General features: G+C 36.2%; 1 non-coding gene across 1 annotated transcript; it reads left to right on the top strand.

Moving 5' to 3' along the window:
- Window positions 1-677: 677 nt before the first annotated feature.
- On the top strand, window positions 678-782 carry LOC132028954 (U6 spliceosomal RNA). Its single transcript, XR_009407608.1, has one exon. It is a non-coding gene; the product is annotated as a U6 spliceosomal RNA (small nuclear RNA).
- Window positions 783-7836: the final 7054 nt, after the last annotated feature.

Raw genomic sequence — 7836 nt, 5'->3', positions numbered from 1 at the left:
CATTCTCCTTGGAGCCCAATGTCCGTTTCATGCATACTCAGAAATATGTCACTGTCTTCCAACAGGTGCCTTAAGAGAAGCCACATTTCACAATGCACAGTATGGTGTCTGGGGAGCACAGGATGAAACTAGCATATCCTAATTCACTCTCCTACTCCTTGCCACTCTCTGTACTGTGATTCCTGCATTGCCACTCTCTGTACTGTGATTCCTGCAGGTCCCTGCAAAAAGAGAAGAATTGACAAAGGCTCTGTAACTCCCTCCTCCAGGTAAACATTCTGCTGGAATTTACAAGTAGGAAGATCACCAAAGAAGTTCTCATCTGAGAATGTTCTTAGCAGAATTTTTGCTTTGCTTATTATAAACGAATCTGGAATTTATGGAGTAGGGGGCACAATTGAGAGAACAGAAGTCAGTCAGGTAGGTTCCCTGTGTAACTGATGGGATGTAAAAACAAAGCTCTGAACTTACATAGTTTCCTAGGGCAACATGTACAACACACACCATGAACATTCATCTCTTCACCTGAAAATAAAATATATCCCAGTGCAAAAATCTATTTTTTTGGAGGTACGGATGATAGTTTGGACCCTTCCAAAGACAAATATTGCTATCTTTGTGCTTGTTTTTTGCTTGTATCTTTCACTGATTATTGGTAAAATTTGCTCTTAAATACAGTAGTCACTTGGGCAACACATACTAAAATTGGAACAATACAGAGAAGATTAGCGTGGCCCCTGCATGAGGATGACAAGCTATTAAGTTAAGTGCATAAATACTTTACAAGGCTCTGCTTTGACAATTTGACCTCGTGGGTAGAGTGTAAGGACTTTTAGTTGGAACTGCACCATTCTACCAGCTTTTAGTGTGCTTCTGCAATTGCTATAAATTCTTGTGCTAAGCTTCTCATTATTATCTTACTTTCTTCACAATTTTCGATTATTTCAGGTCTTTAAATGTTCTTGTTCTTGTCTTTTTCTGCTATGTTTGATTCCTTGGGGGTAATCGTTAATTTTGATGAAATTATTCATAATTTCCTTATAAATATAAATTCATATCATTGTTTCCTCCCTAAGTTGTACAAGAGATCACAGTCCTTCTGTTTGGTTCATCATATTCAAAACACTCAAACTAGAATCAAAACACTTGATTTCTTAGTTGAGCTGCTTGTTCCCTTCTCATTTTGCAGGAATAGAAAATTCCTCTCATGTTCTCATCAAGAACAGTGATGTCAAAGTAGTCCCTCTGGTGTGTAAGGCTGCAGGGTGGTACCCAGAGCCTGAGGCAAGCCGGAAAGCTCTAAGGACATAACTTAAATCCATACTCTGAAAATGACACCCCAAATGGGAAAAGCCTATTCTCCAACGAATCTTCAATCCTGGTAACTGAACCCAAAAAGACTGTGCTCTGTTCCATCCTCAACTCCAGGCTAAACCAGCAAAAGGAGACAACTATTTCTGTTTCAGGTTAGTGTCTATAATTGTATCTCATTGGCTGTAGGAGTGTTTTAAAACTGTTGAATTTGTAACAGAAAGGAAAATGATACTAAGCTCCCATACTGTACTTGTTAGGCAACCTTACCAAATATACTACATCATTCTCTGATCTTTACTATTTTCTTCTTTTTGCCAGCTTTGAGTTTATGTTTCTGTTCTTTTTCTAGTTCTCTAAGGTGTACGGTTAGGTTGTTGAATTGAAATCTTTCTTTTTTCTTTTTTTTTTTTTAAGATTTTATTTATTTATTTGACAGAGATCACAAGTAGGCAGAGAGGCAGGCAGAGAGAGAGGAGGAAGCAGGTTCCCCGCTGAGCAGAGAGCCTGAGGTGGGGCTCGATCCCAGGACCCTGAGATCATGACCTGAGCTGAAGGCAGAAGCTTTAACCCACTGAGCCACCCAGGCGCCCCAGAAATCTTTCTTTTTTAATGTAAAGGTTTACAGCTATAAATTGTCTCTTTAGTACTTTTATTCTATTCTATAAATTTTAGCATGTTGTGCTTTGTTTTCATTTGTATCAAAATATTTTCTGGGGTGCCTGGGTGGCTCACTGGGTTAAGCCTCTGCCTTCAGCTCAGGTCATGGTCTCAGGGTCCTGGGATTGAGCCCCGCATTGGGCTCTCTGCTCAGTGGGGAGCCTGCTCTCTCTCTCTCTGCCTGCCTCTCTGCCTACTCATGATCTCTTTCTGTCAAATAAATAAATAAAATCTTTTTAAAAATATATTTTCTACTATACCTTGCAATTTCTTTGGCCTATTAGTTGCTTAGAAGTATGTTTAATTTCCACATATTTGTGAATTTTTTGCTTTCCCCTCTACTATTTTTATTTTCATTCCATTGTGATTGGAAAGATACTTTGTGTGATTTTAGTCTTTTAAAACTTATTAACAGTTGTTTTGTGGTCTAACACATTGTCTATCCTGAAGAAAGTTCCATGCGCACTTAAGAAAAATACTTTCTGCTGTTGTTGGGAGGAATGTTTTGTATGTGTCTGTTAGGTGTGTTTGGCCCTTTGGTGGTATTCAAGTCCTTTTTCCTTATTGATATCCTGTCTGGTTGTTTCAGACATTATTGAAAGTGGGGGACTGAAGTGTCCTACTGTTGTTGTAGATCTATTTCTGTCTCCAGTTTTAACCATGTTAGCTTCACACAGTTTGGAGATATGTTTGGTTCATATATGTGTATAACTGTTATATCTTCTTGGTGAACTGATTCTTTTATCAATATATAATGCCCTTCTTTGTCTCTTATAACAGTTTCTGACTTAAAGTCTATTTTATCTGATATTAGTATAGCCACCCTGCTCTCTTTTAATTATGTGCATGAATATATTTTTCGTATCCTTTCACTTAAACATTATGGTGTCCTTAGATCTAAAGTGAGTCCTCTTATAGACAGCATATAGTTGGATCATTTTTAAATCTATTTTGTCAGTCTCTACCTTTTGATTGTGGATTTTAATCCATTTACATTTAAAGTAATTGCTGATAAGATAGGACTTATTTCTGCCATCTTGTCATTTGTTTTTTCTGTGTCTTATAGCTTTTGTGCCTCACTTCCTTCATTACTACTTTTCTTTGCATTTAGTTAATTTTTTGTATTTATGTGTTTTTATTTCCTTCTCACTTCCTTTGGTGTATTTTTTATACATACGTTTTTTTGTGGTTACCATGGGGATTACATAAAACATCCTAAAGTTATAACAATCTGTCTTGAATTTATACCAATTTACTTTCAGTCATATCCAAAAACTCTATGTCTTTATAGGTCTATCTCTCCTTTGTTATTGATGTTATAAATTAAACTTTATATATTGTGAACCTATTATATATAATTTTATGCATTTGTCTTTTAAATACTATAGAAAATAAAAAGTGGAGTTCAACAAGCCCAAAGTTCAATACAAACATACCTCAGAGGTATTGCATGTTCAGTTCCAGACCACTGCAATAAAGCAAGTCAAATAAATTTTTTGTATCCCAGTGCATATAAAAGTTAGTTTCTAATTAAACAACCATTCCCTCCCTCCCACCCTCTTTGTCTTTCCTCTTCTAACCTGCCTCTCATCTGTAGCCATCTCTGGTATCACAGGCTGGGGTGAATATGAAAAAGCCAACTTCATATTGAGTTGGATAAACATCACATACAATTTATGGCCATCTGTTCCTCATGAACAGTGTCACCATTTTGACCTGTATTCACAATCTCATAATTTTTAAGACATGGCCAAAATAAATTTCTCTGTGGAACTGACTGGGACCACTTCCTGGAATTCACAGCATATGTTCCATTTTCTTTGTTAATTATAGTGGCAGACACATAGTAATTATTCATACTTGTGTGCCAAATGTTTACCATCCCTTCCTTCTTTATGTCTTCTGAAATTCCATGGTCTTTACTAAAACTGTTTTCATCACAATTGACCTTAGTTTGAAGATCAGAAACTTTGTCTTCTTATTCTTCATTAATCTGTGGAATATGCTTTTTTTTTTTTTTAACTAGAGGAAAATTACAGACATTTTAGTACAATAAGTTTCTACCATGTTGACCCTAGGGTAATAAATCATCCAGATTTGTTTGGGACTAGACCAGCTTAGTTATGAAAGTTATGTGTCCCATGGAGCCCCTTTTCACAATACAAAAACTCCCAGTTTTCTGTAATGGGTGCAGAAGTTTAGAGGAAAACTCTGAAGCCAACATAGCAGTCCTCAAAAATAGATCTGAAGAGCACTCATGTTAATATCAAATGAGTACAGCATAAATTAGCTGCCATCTTTAGTCACTGACACTCGAGTCACTGCCACTGTCTTGAGCCCTGACATTAGTAGTCTCAATTTACAGTTCATAGGAACAAATTACCCATTGTTGCATCAGTCTGAGTGATCCAACTTAAGGGTGCAAATTAATTGCATCGTAGTCATGAGCATTACCCACCCACCTCTGACTTTCTTGTAGATTAATACTATGCATTGTATTGAGATAGTGCTAAAATTTTTTGTGAAAAAAAATTTTTTGAAAATTTCCCAAATGTGATGAATAGTACAAACTCAACAGGTCTAAGAAGCTCAGTGAACCCAAGGTATAAGAATCATGAAGAAAACTATACAAAGTCACACCATAATCAAATTGTTTAAATCCAGTGATAAAGGGAAAATATAAAAAGCAGAAAGAAAAAAAGATACATTATTCTTATTGTATAATAAGAATTACAGCAGACTTGTCAGAGGGAAAAAATGCAATAGAAGAGAGTAAATGTTTAAAACATTAAAAAAATTTTAAATTGGGGCGCCTGGGTGGCTCAGTGGGTTAAGCCGCTGCCTTCAGCTCAGGTCATGATCTCAGGGTCCTGGGATCGAGTCCCGCATCGGGCTCTCTGCTCAGCAGGGAGCCTGCTTCCTTCTCTCTCTCTCTCTCTGCCTGCCTCTCAGTGTACTTGTAATTTCTCTCTGTCAAATAAATAAATAAAATCTTTAAAAAAAATTTTAAATTGTCGATCTATAATTTACCCATCAAAAATAAATTTGAGAAGCAAAAATATTGTTTTGAATTATTTTGAATTATTCACTTACTACTTTCACCTACAAAAGGTGAAGGGATTCATTACCAACAGAGCTGCACTGCAAATGTTCAAGGAAGTCCTGTAATTACAAGGAAGCGATAGCAGGTGGAAATCTGAAAAATGATAAATATAGAGACAAATGTAAGAGTTTCATCCCTTAATATTTAAGCATCTTAAGAAGATGATTGACTGCTAAAAGCAAAAATAAAATAAGATTTTATTTGTAGGTTTTATAACATATGTAGAAGTAAAATGGGTGACAAGATAGGCACCAAGCAAGGATGGGGTAATTGAAAGTGTATTTTTCTAGGATTTTGATAGATTCCTGCCTCATGTTGCGGTCTTTTATCCATTTCGAGTTTATCTTTGTGTATGGTTGCAAGAGAATGATTGAGTTTCTTTCTTCTATACATAGCTGTCCAATTTTCCCAGCACCATTTATTGAAGAGAATATCTTTTTTCCACTGTATATTTTTTTTCTGTTTTGTTGAAGATTATTTGATGATAGAGTTGCAGGTCCATATCGGGGCTCTCTATTCTCTATTCTGTTTCTGTGCCAGTAGCATGCTGTCTTGGTTGATCACAGCTTTGTAGTAAAGCTTGAAATCAGGCAACGTGATGTCCCGTTTTTTCTTTTTCAACATTTCCTTAGCAATTCGGGGTCTCCTCTGCTTCCATACAAATTTTAGGATTGTCTGTTTCAGCTCTTTGAAAAATGCTGGTGGAGTTTTGATTGGGATGGCATCAAAAGTATAGATTGTTCTAGGCAGTATAGACATTTTAATGTTTATTCTTCTGATCCATGAGCATGGAGTAGTTCCTCGAGTACAGATCCTTTACCTCTTTGGTTAGGTTTATTCCCAGGTATCTTATGGTTCTTGGTACTATAGTAAATGGAATTGATTCTCTAATTTCCCTTTCTATATTTTCATTGTTAGTGTATAAGAAAGCAGCTGATTTCTGTACTTTGATTTTGTACTGCCACATTACTGAATTGCTGTACAAGCTCTAGTAGTTTGGAAGTGGAGTCTTTTGGGTTTTCCATATAAAGTATCATGTCATCTGTGAAGAGAGAGAGTTTGACTTCTTCTCTGCCAATATGAATACATTTTATTTCTTTTTGTTGTCTGATTGCAGTTGCTAAGACTTCCAGTACTAGCAGTGGCAAGAGTGGGCATCATTGTCATGTTCCTGATCTCAAAGGGAAGGCTGTCAGCTTTTCCCCATTGAGGATGATATTTGCTGTGAGTTTCTCATAGATAGATTTTGTGAAGTTGAGGAATGTCCCTCTATCCCTATACTTTGAAGGGTTTTAATCAGGAACGGATGCTGTATCTTGTCAAATGCTTTTTCTGCATCAATTGAGAGGACCATGTGGTTCTTCTCTCTTCTCTTATTGATTTGTTCTATCATATTGATTACTTTGCAAATGTTGAACCACTCTTGCATCCCATGAATAAATCCCACCTGGTCATGGTGGATAATCTTTTTAATGTACTGTTGGATCATATTAGCTAGAATCTTGTTGAGAATCATGGCATCCATATTCATCAGGGATATTGGTCTGAAATTCTCCTTTTTGATGGGATCTTTGCCTGGTTTGGGAATCAGGGTAATGCTAGCTTCATAAAAAGAATCTGCAAGTTTTCCTTCTGTTTCTATTTTTTGAAACAGCTTCAGAAGAATAGGTATTATTTCTTTTTTGAATGCTTGGTAGAATTCTCCAGGGAATCCATCACGTCCTGGGCTCTTGTTTTGGGGGAGGTTTTTTTTTTTTTTTAATTTTTAAATTATTATTTTTTTTTAATTTGACAGACGGAGATCACAAGCAGACAGAGAGGCAGGCAGAGAGAGAGAGGGAAGCAGGCTCCCGGCTGAGCAGAGAGCCCGCTGTGGGGCTCGATCCCAGGACCTTGGGATCATGACCTGAGCCGAAGGCAGAGGCCTTAACCCACTGAGCCACCCAGGTGCCCCTTGGGGGAGGTTTTTCATCACTGGTTCAATCTCATTACTAGATATTGGTCTATTCAGGTTGTCAATTTCTTACTGATTCAGTTTTGGAAGTTTATAGGTTTCCAGAAATGCATCCATTTCATCTACATTGCTTAACTTATTGGCATATAACTGTTGATAATAATTTCTGATGATTGTTTCTATTTCCTTGGTGTTAGTCATGATCCCTCCCTTTTCCTTCATAATTTTATTAATTTGGGTTCTCCCTCTCTCTCTCGGATTAGTTTGACCAGTGGTTTATCAATCTTACTGATTCTTTCAAAAAACCAGCTTCTAGTTTCATTGAAAGAATATTTTCTGTATGGTTTTTAAACTGCTATGAGTATAGTATAATAACCATAGTTATTATTATAGTAATATTATGTATATTATTAATATTAATATAGAATTATTAACATATTAATAATATTATATATTAATATATTAATAACCATTATTATTATAAACTATGGTATGTTAAAAATGTTTATTATACATGTTTAGCTAAGAATTCACCAGGATCTGAAGCAAAGTCATAAACATAATTAAAGTATAATCAGAAGGAAAACGAAAGTTATATGCTTTTCCTAGAAATAACCATTGTTCATAGGCTGGAGGATGTGCTGAGGATGGAGTTAGCAAGTGTCAAGCCACAGAGGGTTTTAAAGGCCAGAGGGCACCCTGGAAAAATTTTAAAGCAAGGCTGTGACGACAAGTGACATTTAGGTTTTAGGGAAAGTATTCCAAAAACTTCTTGGCAGATGACTTTAAGATGAATATCTGAGGAATC

The sequence above is a fragment of the Mustela nigripes genome, chromosome 12 (assembly GCF_022355385.1).
Source record: "Mustela nigripes isolate SB6536 chromosome 12, MUSNIG.SB6536, whole genome shotgun sequence".
Lineage (NCBI taxonomy): Eukaryota > Metazoa > Chordata > Mammalia > Carnivora > Mustelidae > Mustela > Mustela nigripes.
The sequence above is the reverse complement of the archived record's forward strand: the minus strand, read 5'-3'. Positions and strand labels throughout refer to the sequence as shown.